The sequence below is a fragment of the Pimephales promelas genome, chromosome 17 (assembly GCF_988280905.1).
Source record: "Pimephales promelas chromosome 17, fPimPro1.hap1.1, whole genome shotgun sequence".
NCBI classification, from domain to species: Eukaryota; Metazoa; Chordata; class Actinopteri; order Cypriniformes; family Leuciscidae; genus Pimephales; species Pimephales promelas.
Window position 1 is genome coordinate 9,289,612 of NC_142785.1, and position 10,809 is coordinate 9,300,420.

Below are 10,809 nucleotides of genomic sequence, written 5' to 3' on the forward strand. Positions count from 1 at the left end.
TTTTAAAGAATTTATTTGTAAATTATGGTGGAAAATAAGTATTTGGTCAATAACAAAAGTTCAACTCAATACTTTGTAACATAACCTTTGTTGGCAATGACAGAGGTCAGTCTTCACCAGGTTTGCACACAGTGTAGCTGGTGTTTACAGTGTTTACTTTTTTTCTCATTTTGTCTCTAATAGTTGAAGTGTTCCTATGATGAAAATTACAGACCTCTCTCAACATTCTAAGTAGGAGAACTCGCACAATCAGTGGCTGACTAAATACTTTTTGGCCCCACTGTATATCAGTGGAGATTTCTTTAAGACTGCAAGGGAAGCTCAGCTTCCCCTATAATGTCAAACAAATAATGATCAAATGTGTACTATTGTGTTAACATTTTAATGAGTAAAAATGCGTTAGAACACGGTAATCTCGAAGACGAGTTCGTTCAGAATAAGCAACAAATAGGTCGGCTGACTTGATCTCCTTCTCATGCATACATGTAGCGCGTCACAGTGTATGCATTTTCCTATGGCATTTCCCCGTTGAAGCTCGGCGTCCATTGACTTCAATGGGGCTGCTTTGAACAGTTTTTTTCAGTGCTGTTAAATTAGACGGTCATTGGATAAATGCTGCGATTATGTCCCGCCCACGGACGCCGGGCGTCTCTGGGTTTAATAGGGAAGTGGGCTGGCCTGGCGTCCGGGCGTCCGCGTGATGATTGGAGGATTGCATCTCCTTTTGATTGACAGCGATTTCACCCAATAAAAAAATCGCTGACGCGGAAGCTAGTTTAAAGACTTCGTGCTCAGTCTCGTCGCGAATTTTGTGTGTATTTTTCTCGAAAGACGAACTACTGTAACATATTTCTTAGTATTTGCAATTTTCATCAGATATTTCACAATTCAACCTAATTCCCATATTTCTTCCGTCGACGTCAGGTGTCTTGTTGTTACGTGTGCGGGCGTGGTGTTTGAATCACGGCACATCTGTCTAGTTTGGTTTCACTTTTGTGTTGGGATTCGGACATGCATTCTCCGCGTGTTTGTTTTCGGTTGTGAGTGCACAGGATGACCTTATGGTCGTACTCATGCGTAACGTTAGCGTTCTGTCTTGTCGTGTTCGCTCTGTTCAGTGTGTTGTGTATTGTGCGGCACATGGTTTGTGTTTACATCGGCCGCGTGCTTTCATGTCATGTTTTGTCTTGTGCTGTGTAGCACACAGCTTGTGTTTTAAACTAGCTGTGTGCTTTCATGTTGTCATGTTCTGTGTGAAAACGTGTCTTATGAGTGTTCTCATCGTTCTTCAGGTCTCATTTTGTGTGAGCACAATTGCTTTTTAATTTGTTTTATTGGTCATGTGTTTTTGTCATGTTTGGTATGAGCACATGGCTTGTGCTTGTCATGTGTTTGTTGTGCCATATGTGCTTTCCTGTCATTGTGTCGACTCCCATCTTGTTTCCTGATTATTAGTTATTTTGCCCCACCTGTCCTCCCTCGTTACCTGCCTTTTTTGCTCCCAATTTATTCCCCTTGTTTTTTTTTGTTGTTGTTTTTTTTATCAATAAAATAAAGCCCATCAACTCTGCATCGAGTCCTCGCTCTTTTCACCATCCCCACACCTGACAGTCGAGTTTAAAAAAAAAGAAGAAGAAAAAAGAGCTTCCCCTCTTTGAAAGACCAGCAGCCGCCACTGCTGTATATGAAGCCACTTTCCAGAAACATTGTGATGCTGACTTCAACTCAGGCCTATAGATAAGATACTGCCTATACTGACTAAACTGGCACATCCTAACATTACTGGCATACTCTCACAGTTATACCTTTCCCTCCTCTTGGCTAGGTTCTCCTCTCTAGCTGCAGGATCTGCCCTTAGCTTTGCACAGAAATTTGCACCCCTCTTCTTACTAGAAAGAGGCATCTGTAATTATGTGAAAAAAATGCTTAAAATAGGCATAAATATATTATATATGTTAATATTAATTCATAGTAGTCGTACAAACTATATATGTGATATAACATTTAAGAAATAACAGTTAAACGCTCTGTGTCATATGGTATAACAACATGTCAAACGGTAAAATCGTTTGTCTGTATAACATTTTTTGTTTGCCCTTATGACAATTTTGTGCTGTGTCATTATAACGGGCAGTTGCTTGGCCACCTCCTTCCATCTTTACCCTTTACCTTGACTTTTAAACTTTATATTTCACCTGTAAATAAATATTTTTTCAAATTTTAAATGTTTTAAACCCTTTTTTGACGTTTGACCATTGACACCCAAATCTGTGACACATGTAACTCACTTGGAAAAGGTGAAATTACCCCAAATGTAGGAGCAAAATCTTAAACTTGCCTTCAACTTGGCTGGTCTTCAGGGGTCCTCTGAGTGATGTCATCAAATTTCACATGACTTAAGTCATTAATATTCAGTTCCAAAATGGCTTCTAAACTTTGTTTTACCGTATGACATAGGGAAAATGTGTTTTTGCGGAACAATTTGTTTTAGATACAAATGACATTTCTGAAAGGACTATCTTACTGATACTTTAATATGCTTATCTTAAGACTTGAAAAAATATGCCAAATGAAAAATTTTATCATTTTTAAACATTTTTAATAATTTTAAATACAATTGTCTTAAATAACTTTAAGTGAATTCCGTTTGTCCGTATGACATTTGACCACATTAATAGTCTAAAAATTACCTATTTTTGAAATTTCACACAATTAAGAACAGTGAGGAGATGATGTGAGATTAAAACATGTATATAATTTTAAACCGATTTTATATTAATATATAATATTTATTGCTCCTGGAATTGCAAATCAGTGCGGCACGTCACTGACCCATCACAAAACAAATGACCCTCAATTCATCTCAAATAAAAATATAGTAGTATAAATATTGGTTTAATAATTATAAAATATATTTTCTGCTATAGTTAATTATAACCAACATTTTACAGAGCGAGCGTTTAGAAAAACATTAAAGAGTTAAAATATTGGTAATTCTAGCCTCGCGCTCATAGTTTTTATTAGAATACATCACTTCCGGTTGGCCGGTCGCATACGGTCTAGCCGCAGACGTTCCAACGCGTTCTCATCCCAAAGCGCCATATAGGACGCTTTTGCAAAAGCGTAAATATCCAACGCACATGGCACCCTTTAACGTCTAATGAGACGCTTCGGTTAATGGTTAAGTTTAGGTATGGTGTAGGGTAAGGGTTAGACCACTAGGGGGCGCCTTCTGCCCAAATATATCTGCGTCTCATTTCACGTTAAAGGGTGCCATGTGCGTTGGATATTTACGCTTTTGCAAAAGCGTCTTATATGGCGCTTTGGGATGAGAACGGGCTGGACGTTCAGATATTTCAACGGATCCAAAGCTTAAAACGGATCCGAATTTTCCGCATACGCATATGATCGAACTCCCGCAGCTCCCGTACGACTCTCCATTGGAAATGAATGACTTCCGGTCCGACGGCGGTCGTTTGTCGTGTGCAGTGGAAAGGCGGCTGAAAAGGTGGTTTGCAGTCACATGATTGTGTTGACGCGCAGAAAGCAGATGGAGGGCAAGGAGTGAAGAGCGCAATGGACTATGCACATTAGCATATGCTAGTTCCGGCTGCGAAACCGATATGGGGTGTCTAGTTTCCGGTAGCCTGATGGACGACGTAGAGGATGTATGTTTCTCCAGATGTCTTGAACATTTGCCGAATATTACAGTCGATTATGTTCATCGACTGGCTAATGATTTTCCTCCAGCTCCCCAGAGCAAGAGAGAAGGGGTTTAAATATTACATTTCTCAGAATTTGCATCATTTTGAAGGGAACGTTAAGTCACAACAACATCCATGCTCAGACTGATCTCATGAAAATGCGTATGTATGACACGTATCACGTATTTTTGGCATGCTATCAACACGCATAATCTCTTTTCAGCGTGTTTATGAATGCCCTTGACTTAACGTTATTATTGTATATATATATATATATATATATATAGAGGCTATGTTGTTGACAACCACTATCTATATAGAATGTCATATAGATCAGTGTTGACAACCACTATACATGTCATACAGGGAGTAAAGGTATCCGACGTTGGTTCGTTCTTTATCAAGTTAGGCTGTTTAACACATATTTCTAAACAGGTCTCCCTTGCAAAATAGGTTCTAAACCCAGGGGCTTCTCCTGGTTAAAGGGTATAATATAATAAATAATTAGTAGCCTAAAAACTTCCTTCTAGTTGTCATGGATACGCAACGCTCCACTCTGTAAAGTGACTGCTTGGGTGCGGTGACAAAATGTGAAATATCGTTTACTTTTCACAATGCAGCAGCGCCTGGCTCCACCCAAATATGAGTGAAAACTGTGTTGGTTGACTTGACAATGAACAAACAAACATAGTTTTAGACAAATATATTTAGATAGCTAAGCTTTAGATAGCCGGTCCACTGATGTAGGATGTAAACAACGGCAACAGGAAACCGAAGTACCCAACATCCGCCCTCCGCCCTTCTCGTGCACAGAGTCAATGGACAAGATGGAGGAAAATCCGTACTGTACTAGACGCTATTACAAGAGAAATATATTAGAAAATCGAAACACTGGACGTGATCCATACGTTATGAAGAGGACCGATTTTCAACTGAATTGAGAGATTTGCCTGCCATCGAGGCTGTAGATATCAGCAACTAACTCGTCCTACAGACATACTTTGAATTTACAAAGTTCGGAAACTGGTACGTGACACAAACAGCCACATAAGTGTATTTAAACACCTGAATAATGTTATTATAAGCCACCTAATGTATTAACTCACATTTGACGAAGTGATCACACAGGCATTTTCGCATTTGACTCCTCCCGACCGCAGACGTAGGTTTGCAAGGCATTTTCCCGGTGTTTTTTTTTCTTTGTCAATTTCTTGTATTTTCCACCCTCATGAACAACAACTTTTGGCACCCGATAAAAACTCCTCGTGCAATAAAAACTCCCCATGGCAACGCAGTGGCGTGACGTCACGTGAAAACAAGAGGCTTGTTTGAGATGCGCCTTGCCTGCAATGGGCTCTATGCACGGCGGTATTTCCGGTGAAGGTGTAAGGATGCTCGATAACTTAATCGTAGTAATCGTAGAGTCCAATGTAATACCGAGAATTTATATAGAATTTTATACTCCATGGTTATGCTAAAGAAATGTTAGTCACAAAAACGTCTCGGTTACGTATGTAACCCTCGTTCCCTGAGTAGGGAACGGAGACGTTACGTCAGAAGTGACGGAGATTGGGGGTTTCGCATAGAAAGCCAATCCTCTTCGAGTATTTAAAAACGAGCCAATGGCATGCAATGCCTTGGGGCTGCGGAAATTTGCATAGCGTACTCCGACCTACTCCGTGAGTATAAAAGGAGGAAGTGAACGCAACCGCAGTATGTCTTCGCTGAGGAGCCAAGATTGAACTCGGCGTCTACCCAGCGATACAGCAGAAGTGGCAGGGAGACGTAAGGTCTCCGTTCCCTACTCAGGGAACGAGGGTTACATACGTAACCGAGACGTTCCCTTTCGTAGTCACTTCGAGTTACGTCAGAAGTGACGGAGATTGGGGGTCTGTGCCATCACACCATCTTCAAGCTGTCTTCCAGTGCCCTGCGAAAGTCTGGACCCCTGAGCCTTACCTTTTTTTTTTTTTTTTTTTTCGGGGATCCCACTTTGACACAAGATTACCAAGGTACACTGGGAAACATATCCCGGGAGGGACATGCTACCAGCTGCCTACCAAAGGGAGGACTTACGAATACACATATGGCCACATAGGAACGCATATGGAATCACTGGAGCACCAACCGCAGGTGGCAACTACAATTTAAACTCCAAGGGTGGCAGATGGCTTGCCAAGGGAAGACACATGCTCAGAGAGGCTTACAGTGGAAAATACACATGAGACGGTTACCATGGGGAACCGTACGCATGGAGGCATCTAGCCAGCATCCAGAGCAACAGCAGTGGTGCCCGCATCGTCGGTGCTGGAGGACTCAAGACTTCAATGGAAGAACTGAGGAAATATCGCACTTATCCAGTCCGGGGAGTGGAGTGGCGAGCAAGCGAAGACACCTGAGCGGATCCAGAACTGGCCGAAACGAGTACGTGAGAGGATACCGGCTCAATTCGCAGATTATAGAATCTGGCGAAGGTGTTGGGTGTCGCCCAGCCTGCAGCTCTGCAGATGTCTGTTAGCGAGGCGCCGTGCGCTAAAGCCCAAGAGGAGGCCACACTCCGAGTGGAATGGGCCGTCACACCAAGGGGGCACGGACGGCCTTGCTGCTGGTAAGACAAAGCAATGGCGTCCACTATCCAGTGGGACAACCGTTGCTTTGAGAGAGCCCTTCCCTTTTGGCTCCCCCCATAACAGACAAAGAGCTGGTCTGAGGTCCTGAAACACTGCGTTCTGTCGACATAGGTGCAGAGAGCACGTACCGGACAGAGCAGTGCCAAGGCTGGGTCTGCCTCCTCCAGGGGCAGCGCTTGCAGGTTCACCACCTGGTCCCAGAAGGGAGTGGTGGGAACCTTGGGCACATATCCAGGCCGGGGTCTCAGGATCAAGTGAGAGTAAGCCGGCCCGAACTCCAGGCACGCTTCGTCAACGGAGAATGCGTGCAGGTCCCCCACCCTCTTGATGGAGGCCAATGCAACCAGGAGTGCTGTCTTCATGGACAGAAACTTTAACTCTACCGATTGCAAAGGCTCAAAGGGATGCCTCTGCAGAGCACTTAAAACTACCGAGAGGTCCCAAGAGGGTACGAGGGGAGGACGAGGCGGATGCAGCCTCCTCGCTCCCCTCAGGAACCTGATGACCAGGTCGTGCTTCCCTAAGGACTTACCTTCCACTGCTTCATGAGAAGCGACAATGGCCGCGACGTAAACCTTAAGGGTGGAGGGCGACAGCCTGCGCTCCAAACCTTCTTGCAGGAAGGAAAGCACGACCTCGATCGAACACCTCCGGGGGTCTTCTCCGCGAGAAGAACACCAATTGACGAAGAGGTTCCACTTCAACGCATAAAGGTGTCTCGTGGACGACGCTCTTGCGGAAGTGATGGTTGCCGCCACCGCAGGTGGCAGCGAACTCAAACCTGCCTCGTCCCGTCCAGGAGCCACATGTGCAGCCTCCAAAGATCAGGACGAGGGTGCCACAGAGTGCCCCGTCTCTGAGAGAGTAGGTCCTGTCTCAGAGGAATAGGCCAAGGAGGTGCTGTCGCGAGGAGCATGAGTTCGGAGAACCACGTCTTGGTGGGCCAGTAGGGGGCTACCAGCAAGACCTGCTCCTCGTCCTCCTTGATCTTGCACAACACCCGTGCAAGGAGGCTCACTGGGGGAAACGCATACTTGCGTGGGCCCCGTGGCCAGCTGTGCGCCAGCGCATCTGAGCCGAGCGTACCCCAGGTCAGGGAATAAAACTGGGCGCAGTGGGACGAGTCCCGAGAGGCGAACAGATCTATCTGTGCCTCCCCGAACTGGTCCCAAATCAGCTGGACCGACTAGGGATGGAGTCGCCATTCGCCGGAGATGGGACGGACCCGTGACAGCTCGTCGGCTGCCAGGTTCCGGTCTCCAGGAATGTATACTGCACGAAGGGACCTCAGGTGCTTCTGACTCCATATCAAGAGGTGGCGGGCGAGCTGCGACAACCGGCGCGAGCGTAGACCCCCCTGGTGGTTGATGTACGCTACTGCCGTAGTGTTGTCTGAACGGACAAGCACGTGCTGGCCCGAGAGCAACGCTCTGAAGCGGTGCAGGGCGAGCCGTACTGCCAGCAGCTCGAGGCAATTGATGTGCATGAGGCGCTGGGCTCCTGTCCAGGAACCGGCGGCTGCATGCCCATTGCACATGGCACCCCAACCCGAGGTAGATGCATCCGTGGAGACAACGAGATGCCTGGAAACTCGCTGAATAGGGACGCCGGTCCGTAAGAAGCTGAGGTTCGACCACGGGAAGAAGGTTCGGCGGCACGCTGGAGTCACTGGAACTCGGAGCGAGCCGCGATGCCATGCCCACCTCGGGACTCGATCGCGAAGCCACAGCTGAAGCGGTCTCATATGAAGCAAACCGAGCGGCGTTACCGCGGCCACGGATGCCATATGCCCCAGGAGCCTCTGAAATAGTTTCAGTGGAACCGCACTCTTGCCCTCGAACTGTCGAAGACAAGTCAGCAGTGAGTGCGCGCGCTCGCTCGTGAGCTGCGCGGACATGGCGACCGAGTCTATCTCCATGCCGAGAAAAGAGATCCTCTGCACGGGGCAAAGTTTGCTCTTTTCCCGGTTGACCCGAAGGCCCAGACGGGCTAGGTGCCGGAGCACCAGGTCTCTGTGTTTGCAAACCTGAGCTCGAGAGTGTGCCAGTATCAGCCAGTCGTCGAGATAATTCAGGATGTGAACCCCGTGCTCGCGAAGGGGAACAAGGGCTGCCTCGACGATCTTCGTGAAGACGCGAGGGGACAGAGCTAACCCGAATGGGAGAACCGTGTACTGATATGCCTGGCCCTCGAAAGCAAACCGAAGAAACGGTCTGTGTCGAGGCAAGATGGAGACATGAAAGTACGCGTCCTTCAGGTCGATCGCTGCAAACCAATCCTGAAACCGAACGCATTCGAGAATGCGTTTGGCTGTGAGCATTTTGAACGGTAGTCGATGGAGAGATGGAGAGAATGGTTCAAAATGCGCAGGTCCAGGATCGGTCGTAACCCACCGGTCTTTTTGGGGACAATGAAGTAGGGGCTGTAAAACCCGGACCTCACCTCGGCTGGAGGGACCGTCTCGATTGCACCCTTCGCCAGCAGGGTCGCAATCTCCGCTCTCAAGACCGGGGCATTGCCACCGACCATCGTGGAGCGAACTCCCCTGAAACGGGGAGGAGACCGTGCGAACTGAATCGCGTAGCCGAATCTGATTGTTCTGATGACCCAGCGGGACAGCCCAGGAAGCGCTAGCCAGGCTTCCAGGAAGTGAACCAGCGGGGTCATTTGAACCACAGACGTCCCCCCGGAGGGGCAGCGAGGCGGGTCGACCGGCATGCGTGCAGGAGTTACCCCGCCCGGATGCACCGTCGAAGCCCGCTCCCCGACAGAAGGGACCAGGGAAAGCAGAGCGTTCCATGGGGGTCTGTTCTGCCGGGGGTCTGGCGATAGAGGGGGAAGGGATTGGCGTAGCCCGGGGACGACACACGCACCCTTCCGCGTCCTCAGAGACAGAGAGGAGTGTGTGGGCTGACGCACTGGGACGTCGAGCACACCCACTCCAGTCTGTGGGCTCAGTGATGATGTCAAGTCTTTCTTTAACCAACTCAGGGTGCTGCCCACCCGTGGGTGAGCAGCGGGGAGCTGAGAACAAAAGATTCTCCCCCGGCCCTCCACCGGGGGAAGGAGGGGGCCTGCTACCGCCTCCTGGGAAAGACTCGACTTCGTCACTGAGCAGCCCGTGTCAGGATCGTCGCTTAGCCTGGCGTTTAGCGGGGCGTGCGGCCTGAGGGGGCTGTGACGCCTGCCTGCGGCCTCCTCCACGCCGTGGCCCGGGTGAAGGCTGCTGCTGGGGCCGGGCGGGAGGGAGGGGAGCCGCAGGGGGGCGTCCTCGGCGGCGAGCAGCGGGAGGCATCTGTGCCGGCGAGTGGGTGGAGGCAGCAGCTGGTCGCCGGGGCAGAATGTATTTAATTGCCTCCGTCTGCTTCTGGGCAGTGGAGAACTGCTGGGCGAAGTCCTCGACTGCACCGCCGAAAAGGCCAACCTGGGAGAGTGGAGCGTCGAGCAGACGAGTCCGCTCAGCGCTCCTAACGTCTGCCAGGTTGAGCCAGAAATGACGCTCCTGGACCACACTGGTGGCCATCACCTGACCAACGGCGCGAGCGGCCACTTTCGTTGCCCGGAGAGCAAGGTCAGTGGCGGACCGCAAATCTTTAAATGCCGTTGGATCAGTCCCGCCCTCGTGCATATCTCTGAGCATCTTCGCTTGGAAGACCTGCAAAGTGCTCATCGCATGCAAAGCGGAGGCCGCCTGTCCCGCCGCTCTATAGGATCGCGCCGCCATAGCAGACGAGAACCCACAGGCTTTGGATGGGTGCTTAGGAGGACCACGGGAAGAGGCGCTCTGTGGACACAGCTGCATCGCAACAGAGCACTCCACCGGGGGCATCCCAGTGTACCCACGAGCGGCCCCACCATCGAGGGGGGGAAAGGCGGGGGAGAGATCACGCTCTCGAGTGGACAGGGGAGCCCCCCAAGAGCGCGATATCTCCGCATGCAGCTCGGGGAAAAAAGGTATTGGAGTTGGCCGTGGCCTTGCGGCGGCAGCTTTGTCCAAAAACCAATTATCCATCCGTGAGAGATCGGGGCAGGACGGAGGTTTCCATTCTAGCCCGATACTCCCAGCGGCTCGAGACAGCATGGCCGTCAGCTCGGGATCCGATGCGGGCAACGCTGGCACCCCCGAAGGAGGCAACGCAGCCGCATCCTCATCTCCCGAGGACTCTAGCCCGCCTAGTGATGCTGTGATAGACATCACATCATCATCTGGAGCGCTGCCCGAAGCAGCCGGCGCCGCCGAAGAAGCAGCCGACTGAATCGAGCTAACGCTCGCTGGCTCTCGCACTGAGGCGGGAGGTGTGGCCCGAGAAATCGTCGGGGCTTTATCCCACACCGTCACCGTTAAACCACCGGGTCCCCGGGTCGACGGGCCCCCTTCCGTGAAGGAAGCCGATCGAGTAGGGGGGACCGGAGCTCTCACTCTAGTGAGATCATTGAGTCTCGACCTCAGTGAAGAGATGGTCATGTTCCCACAG